The sequence below is a fragment of the Rosa rugosa genome, chromosome 7, assembly GCF_958449725.1.
Source record: "Rosa rugosa chromosome 7, drRosRugo1.1, whole genome shotgun sequence".
Lineage (NCBI taxonomy): Eukaryota > Viridiplantae > Streptophyta > Magnoliopsida > Rosales > Rosaceae > Rosa > Rosa rugosa.
In genome coordinates this window covers 17,706,041-17,713,060 of record NC_084826.1, presented here as the reverse complement: position 1 = coordinate 17,713,060, position 7,020 = coordinate 17,706,041, and the positions used below count along the sequence as shown (strand labels likewise).

General features: G+C 38.7%; 1 long non-coding RNA gene across 3 annotated transcripts; it reads left to right on the top strand.

The window, feature by feature from the left end:
* The first annotated feature begins 3,638 nt into the window (after window positions 1-3,638).
* Window positions 3,639-4,521, top strand: LOC133719824 (uncharacterized). Of its 3 annotated transcripts, none has more exons than XR_009851485.1 (3): window positions 3,639-3,863; window positions 3,981-4,089; window positions 4,236-4,521. It is a non-coding gene; the product is annotated as an uncharacterized LOC133719824 (long non-coding RNA). The 3 variants fall into 3 exon arrangements; XR_009851487.1 differs by having other exon boundaries at window positions 3,642-3,863; window positions 4,248-4,521; XR_009851486.1 differs by having other exon boundaries at window positions 3,648-3,863; window positions 4,047-4,089; window positions 4,248-4,521.
* Window positions 4,522-7,020: the final 2,499 nt, after the last annotated feature.

The following is a 7,020-nucleotide window of genomic DNA, read 5'->3' as shown; positions in this document are numbered from 1 at the left end:
AATAACTTACTATAAGAGTAGATACAGCAAGCTGCCATTTGCCGAGGGTTGGAGAAACAAAATGCTTATGTTAGACTGTCAACTCTGAAATTTAGACTAAAAGACCCATCGTAATATAAAAACCTCCAAAATTCAATCAGTGCCCAAATAAGATGCAATCCAAGACAAAACCAGCACACCCAACACACACACACACATTTGAATTGATACCGTAAGAACAACAAAGACCCAAAGAAAAGGAAACACCATGAAATAAATAGAGAAATTAATACAGCAAAAAGGAGAAAAAAAAATATATAACAGATGTAGTAAAGAAAGAGAGAAAGAGAAAACTAGTCCTTCATTATCAATCAATTTGCCCAAACTAAAAGAATCCACAACAAAATCAAGACACACTGACAAACAGAAACCAAGAGATACAATGTCATCGATAAGACTAGCCGTTTGAGGCCAAGAGAACACAAAAGTAGCAATAATTCACCGACGTCAATCTTATCAGCAAAAATAAGGAAATTGTACACCATAACTAAGGTAGTATCAAAATTTCACCCTGGAAATTGGTTTTCAAAAATACCACAACAGTAGAGCAAGAGATAACATGCAACTTACAGTGTCCCAAATCTGGAGCTTGATTGGTCGATCGTCGATGATGAAAATGGTGAGATTATGCACAGCTTGAACCTCTTTGTGAATTACAAGAGCAGGTATACGTTCCCTACACCTGCTTCCACATCGGAACCCCAATTTTGTTCATAACCAAAACATCACTTAAAGGAACCAAGTTCATAACTCCATAGCTGATTTGTTCCACAAAGACAAATGAGAGTAGATTTTTTCATCATCTAATCTAAACAAAAGTGTAGTTCGATCCCAAATTTCCCAACAAGTAATTACAAATAATGGAGAGGAGTCAAATTGGTATTGTAAATTCTCAATTAGATTAGTGGTTCTTCGGATTACCTTGGAAATGGCTAGAGCATCAAGAAGACAAGAATTCCAAGGAGGTTGAGGTCATTCAATGTGGTCTTCTTGGGTACAGGTGGCGGGTCGGAGAGATGCAAAAAGACACACTAGAATGATAGCTTTCATTGCATCTACCAACCTAGGATTCACTAGAATCCATTGCAGCCCAGATAGCTTCTCCCTCATGCTTGCATAGTACCACAACGACAAGTAGGCGAGTTGCTTAGTCTAATTGGTTTTCAGCGAAGGAGTTCAAGTTGTCACACAAATATTAAGCGACAACTTGTAGAAGTCGTCACCTAATTTGTCTTTTATAAGAAAATTGAAGTTGTCACATAAACATTGACCGACAACTTATACAAATCATCGCTTAATTGGTTTTTAGCGAGGAATTTCAAGTTGTCACATAAACATTAAATGACAATCTGTTGAGGTTGTTGTCTAATTGACGTTTTGCTAGAAAATTAAAGTTGTCACATGAACATTAACCGACAACTAGCAGAAGTTGTCGCCTAATTAGTTTTCAGTGAGGAAATTTAAGTTGTCACATAAACATTAAGCGACAACCCGTTAAAGTTGTCGCCCAATTGATTTTGACCTAGAAAGTTAAGGTCACCACATAAACATTAACCGACAACTCACAGAAGTTGTCGCAAAATTAGTCTCCCGTGACAAAATCTAGTTGTCACATAAACATTAAGCGACAATTCGCAGAAGTTGTCGCCAAATTAATATTTTGCGAGGAAGTTAAAGTTGTCACATAAATATTAACCAACCGTTGGTAGAAATTGTCGCATAATTGACATTTTGCAAGGAATTGGGTGTCGCAAAATGTCAAATGGGCAACAACTATCAATTTGTCACATATACCTATTTTATATGACAAATTCTCCCGTAATTCTAAACACCAAAAATTCTCTCCATTCTCTAGTCTTCAGAAGCTCTACGTCTTAACCAAGGAGGAGAAGAAGTCATGCAATACATCAAGATCCTAGTCGCCATCCACCATTGTGTCGTCCCTAGAAGATTGCTTGCTTTCAAGGATCTTCAAGTTCTTCATCTCAAGGCTTTGTCATTCATCTTTCACGGTGTATTTCATACTTTCTTTTGTTTTCCTTTGTTTGATTCGTATGTAGAGTTATGAATTCTAGTTAACATGACGTTAAGGGCAAAGTTTAAAGCCCGTTTATATGTTTTGAAATAAAGTTGTGATTTCTATGTGTTGATTTCTATGTTGCTGATGTTAGATTGCTTAATTGATTTTGGATTATAGAAAACTTTTATATATATGTGTTCTTTGGTGGCCAACTTAGGATATATGCATGTAGTTGGAGCTAGATTTAGGTTAACAATTCACCTAATAGTTTTGTGACCCTAAATCATAAGTAGTAAAAGCTTTTGACAAAAGTCGAAATCAATTAAGGAGGATTGCAAATAGCTAGATGAACTTTTTCATACTAGGTTGTGCACTTTGGTTGACATCATTTTTTTGTTCTTCATGCATTGAATGTGTTCTTGAGTAGCTAGCTTTCTAGACTACGATTGCATGTTCAATAGGATTAATTTAGGTGCTTTCACTTTGATTAATTATTCAAGGAAAGTAAAAAATGGGAAATCGTTTGCTTTTTAACGTTTCACATGGTCAACTTCTTTTTCATGACATAGATAATCAACTATAGGAATTGTAATTGGATTTCATGCATATGATTGTGGTTTTGATCTTTATTCCTTGTGTTCCACCCTATTATATATGTTTTTACATTTTCTTTATTTTATTTATTTTAATTTTTGATTTTATAATTCTAAAACCCCATATTTATGTCTACTTGTATATATTTTTATTTTTTGTCTTAGTTTTGTAAATAATACTTTATACTTGTATTAATTCTTTGTTTCTTTATGCAATTACAAGTGTACCCTCAATCCCCGGCTTGAATGAGCCCTACTTATTCTATACTGACAACTACATTTTGCAGAGTTAAATTGTGTGCTACTTTTAGCATTGGTTGTCACCAATGGGATCATGTGCAACAACTAAAATTTCCTCGTATTTGCCAAGTTTTTGCGACAAATTTTGGGTTGTCACAGTGAAATTCCTTGCTTTTGCTATTTTCTCTTATAGTGAACGGTTCACGTACATGTGATCATAAGAATGAATAAGACTTCAAGCCCTCATTTAATCAGGGATCAAGAAACAAGAGGCTTCGATATATATTGATTATATAACAGTCAGTTGAAGAATTTTAAATCCTCATGTAATTGGAACAAGAAACATGTAATTTTGATCATTTAATCGCATCATTCTGAGGTTTTTTGGCCGTCATGGAATTTCAGTGGAAATCATATGTACTTGAAAAGTAGGCTCAAATTTGGACAATTGGAACATCGATCGGTCTTCAATGTCGTATGATTATTATACCAATTCGTTTAGTGGACGATAAGAAGTAGGGCTGGGATTTGTAACCGTAAAACTGGAGGAACCGCACCAAACCTCACCAAAAAACCCGGTTCGGTTCGGTTTTATGACATATGTGCTTACATGTTTATCGGTTCGGTTCCTGATAATGCCTTCTCGGTTCGGTTCCGGTGCTTGTTTTTAAAACTTACTTGGAACCGAATTACAGATGTCAAAGTATAATTAGATAATAGGGCCGAGCTTATTCCTCTAAAATAAACCCCTTCCCATGTGATCAGGCACCAACTTAGTTCCAAATGCAATCAGAAATTCCCATCTCATCTCTTATCCCTTTGATCAAAACCACCTCAAAAACTATCTCCTCTCTCACACTCTCGAATTCTCTCAAACCCGCCTCATGAACACGAAACATGAAACCCAAATTGCATTGATCAAAACCCAGACGAGCGTCTCGCTTCTCTCAAAGTCTGGAACCTAGAATCTGGTAAGCTCGTTGTACTTTCCATCTCTCATCGATCTGCAATTTCACTTTTTCAATTGGGAGATCTGAAGTTTGATCCTCAATTTCAGTTTCATTTGTCTTCACTTGCTTCAATTCTAGCCATATCCACTTCCAAAATTCACATACAGACACAACCCTTCACTTACCTATGGCCTTTTGTGTCAGCAATTTGCGGTGGTCGACAAAGCCAGGCATACATGACTTTGAGGTAAAGTTTTTTCTTGACTTTCTGCTTTATTATATATATGTGCAAAGCTAGAGACTTTGCTGTTTTGGGTTTTGTCGGTGAGTGAGTTTGGTGATTCTTATTGGGTTTTCAATATGGTGAATCATGGGAAGTGTAATTTTGTGTAGTGGGCAGTGCAGGAATTGAATTGGGTTTGGTCCTGAAATCGGTTGCTGCTTTGGTTCTGGAGTTGTTGATTTTTGTGTTTAGAAAGTGATGATGAAGGCTGCTTTGGTTCAGTACTTCCACTACTTTGGAAGTTTGGATAATTGGATTTGTTGGTTAATTCACTTAATTGTAACTTTTCAATTTGTAAGTTTGAAGTTTGATGTTTGAAATGGTTGTAACTTAGCTTAAAAGTGAACAAATTTGTATTTCTGATGTCTTTGCACTATGAAAGTTTTTATGCAGCCACTCATTTGTGTTATTTAGAAACAGTTCCAGGCACAAGAACATGTTCTTAAGGAACCGAAAAAAGGCAAGAACCGAACCGTTTAGAGTCGGTTCGGTTTCAAAACGGTTCCAAGAAATTTGTCAACACAACCGAACCGATTATAAGAGTTATAATTCTTTCTCGGTTCCACAACTTTTTCACAGGAACCGACCAGATCCCAGGCCTAATAAGAAGATCAAATTCAAAACTCAAACGAAACCATAACATACCTTGAGACTACTGAGGACTGAAGGAATACAATGATTTGAGACTTGACAATATGTCAGTGAATAAGATTATAATATAACCATGGAACAAATTAAAATTGGAAAATCAATTTAGCTTATGCACGTGAAGGCAACTCGTGCACCCATGTTGTTGAAAGAGAAAATAATAGTCATGCAAGATGCATGACCATAAATCGTAATGGCACTGTAGGCATATATGCATATTGATTATCCCATATGTATCTAATATCTATACTATATTTAAGAAATAAATAATTGTAAACTAAAAAAAAAACCCTAGGGTAGCGCTATGTGTGCCGCCACCAAACTAAACAAACAAAGCGACCTCCGTCGCTATTCCATTGATCCCAAACCCGTCAACATGTCCAACATTGATGCTGTAACCTCGTCTTTTGCTGCATCACTTGCGCTTGCTAGCAGTGATGTGGTGGATGTCTCAAGAGCCTTGACTGGAATCCAGCGACGAGCCAAGCAATCCTTTCTGTTGGCTCGTCCTCTAGTGAAGAAACCGGCCACTTTGAATGATCTGAAATGATTTTTCCGACAAGTATGGGTCCTTGATAAAGATTTCAAGATTCAAGAGCGGGCTGCAAACCGTTTTGTCCTAGCTTTTGATTTGCACAAGGACCGTAACAAGGTTTTGAAGGGTGGACCATGGCGATTTAATCAGGCTCCGGTTGTGCTTCAGGAGTATGATGGCATCAAGGCTATTGAAGAGATTGATCTGAATGTCCTCTTCTTCTGGGTTCGAATTGGTAACATTTCGCCATTGTTTGAGGAGCCTGACATGATCAGAGGTATCACTTCGGTGGCTGGTAAGTATCTTGAGTTGGATAATAAACTTTTTGCAAATATGGGTAAGGTTAGGGTTCATGTGGAACATGATATTTCGAAGCCTTTTTTCCTCAAGAAAACCCTAAACTGGCACCTGGAGTTGAGGTTGAAATTTTGTATTTTTTTGAAAACTTGGTGGGCAAGTGTGATCATTGCAATTTGATTTACCATGAGGGAGACTATTGCCCTTTGCTTGGTAGCCATGCCACAACAGGTACAGGACGGAGCATTGGAGAACAGAGGAAGGATTTGGTTGGTCCTTCTCTAGGGTTTGCGGCTAACACATTTGTAGACGGAACCTTTTGTTTTCAAGGTGTGTAGACACCTATTCTGCCATCTATATGTATGTCCTTATTCCAACCCAAGGAAGATTCTAAAGCACGCAAACCTATCATACTGCGTGACAGAGTCCTAAGTTCCACAGTGTTAATGCTCAGAATACCGCCATATGATGTCGGCTTCCGATAACGTGAACAAGGGTCCAATCTTCTTATATGTATGGAGTTCACGAAATCCCGCTAATCTGTCAAGAGAAATACAACGACGTCAAGAGGGGAGACCGCGATTGGCGGTCTTCGCTCCTCCGATGCTAAAGTTAAACGATGTACTTGTATTGACAGATATAGTGGTAAATAGCTATTGAATGCGTAATGAATGAAGAGAGAGAAGTGGACCTTTTATAGGTGACATAGTGAGTTGCCTCAGTCTTGTTGTTGATGTGGGATTGCTACACTTCAGTTTACTGAGTTTTGGCCCTTTCTGCAGAGACAACTTTGGGTGACGCGTGTCGGCGTGTCAAGGCATATTTCGGCCTGGAGTTGGCTTGCCAGTGGAGGTTGTCTTGCTGTGTTTCCAGGGGTTACACCATTGAAGTCATTCCGACAAGGTGACATGGTTAAGTATGAGTGCTGATTATGGCCGGCAAGTGTCATGTACGTACAAGTCCCCCAAGTCCCCAGTCAAGGAGGGATTTCTTGGTTGGGGAGTTATCACAACTAAGGCGGAACCTTTAGTTACATGTCGGGAATAATCAGTGCGAGTGCGTCGTCAACCATGGATTTTGTCTGAGCGAGCGCTTTTGCCCTTTCGGGTGGGCCCCTGCTAGGCCCTCCAGGGAGTCCCCCACTCCACGGCTAAGAAAGACCTCCGTCTAGTCGGATGATTGTTTGTTGAGGGGAGCTGGGTAGCGATCCCACTCTTTGGGTGCCTTAGCGTTGGGAAATTAACGACCGGATCAATGGCTGCAGTAAGCTGTGTTAACTGTTCCCTTACTCTTTCCCGGAGAAGAAGAACTTGACTGCACCGCCTCGTTGAGGACGGTGTATGGATAATGTATGGGATATCCCTGGTTGGGTATGTTCCGCTAAATATAAATTGTGTCGGGTAGAGCGACTGCTG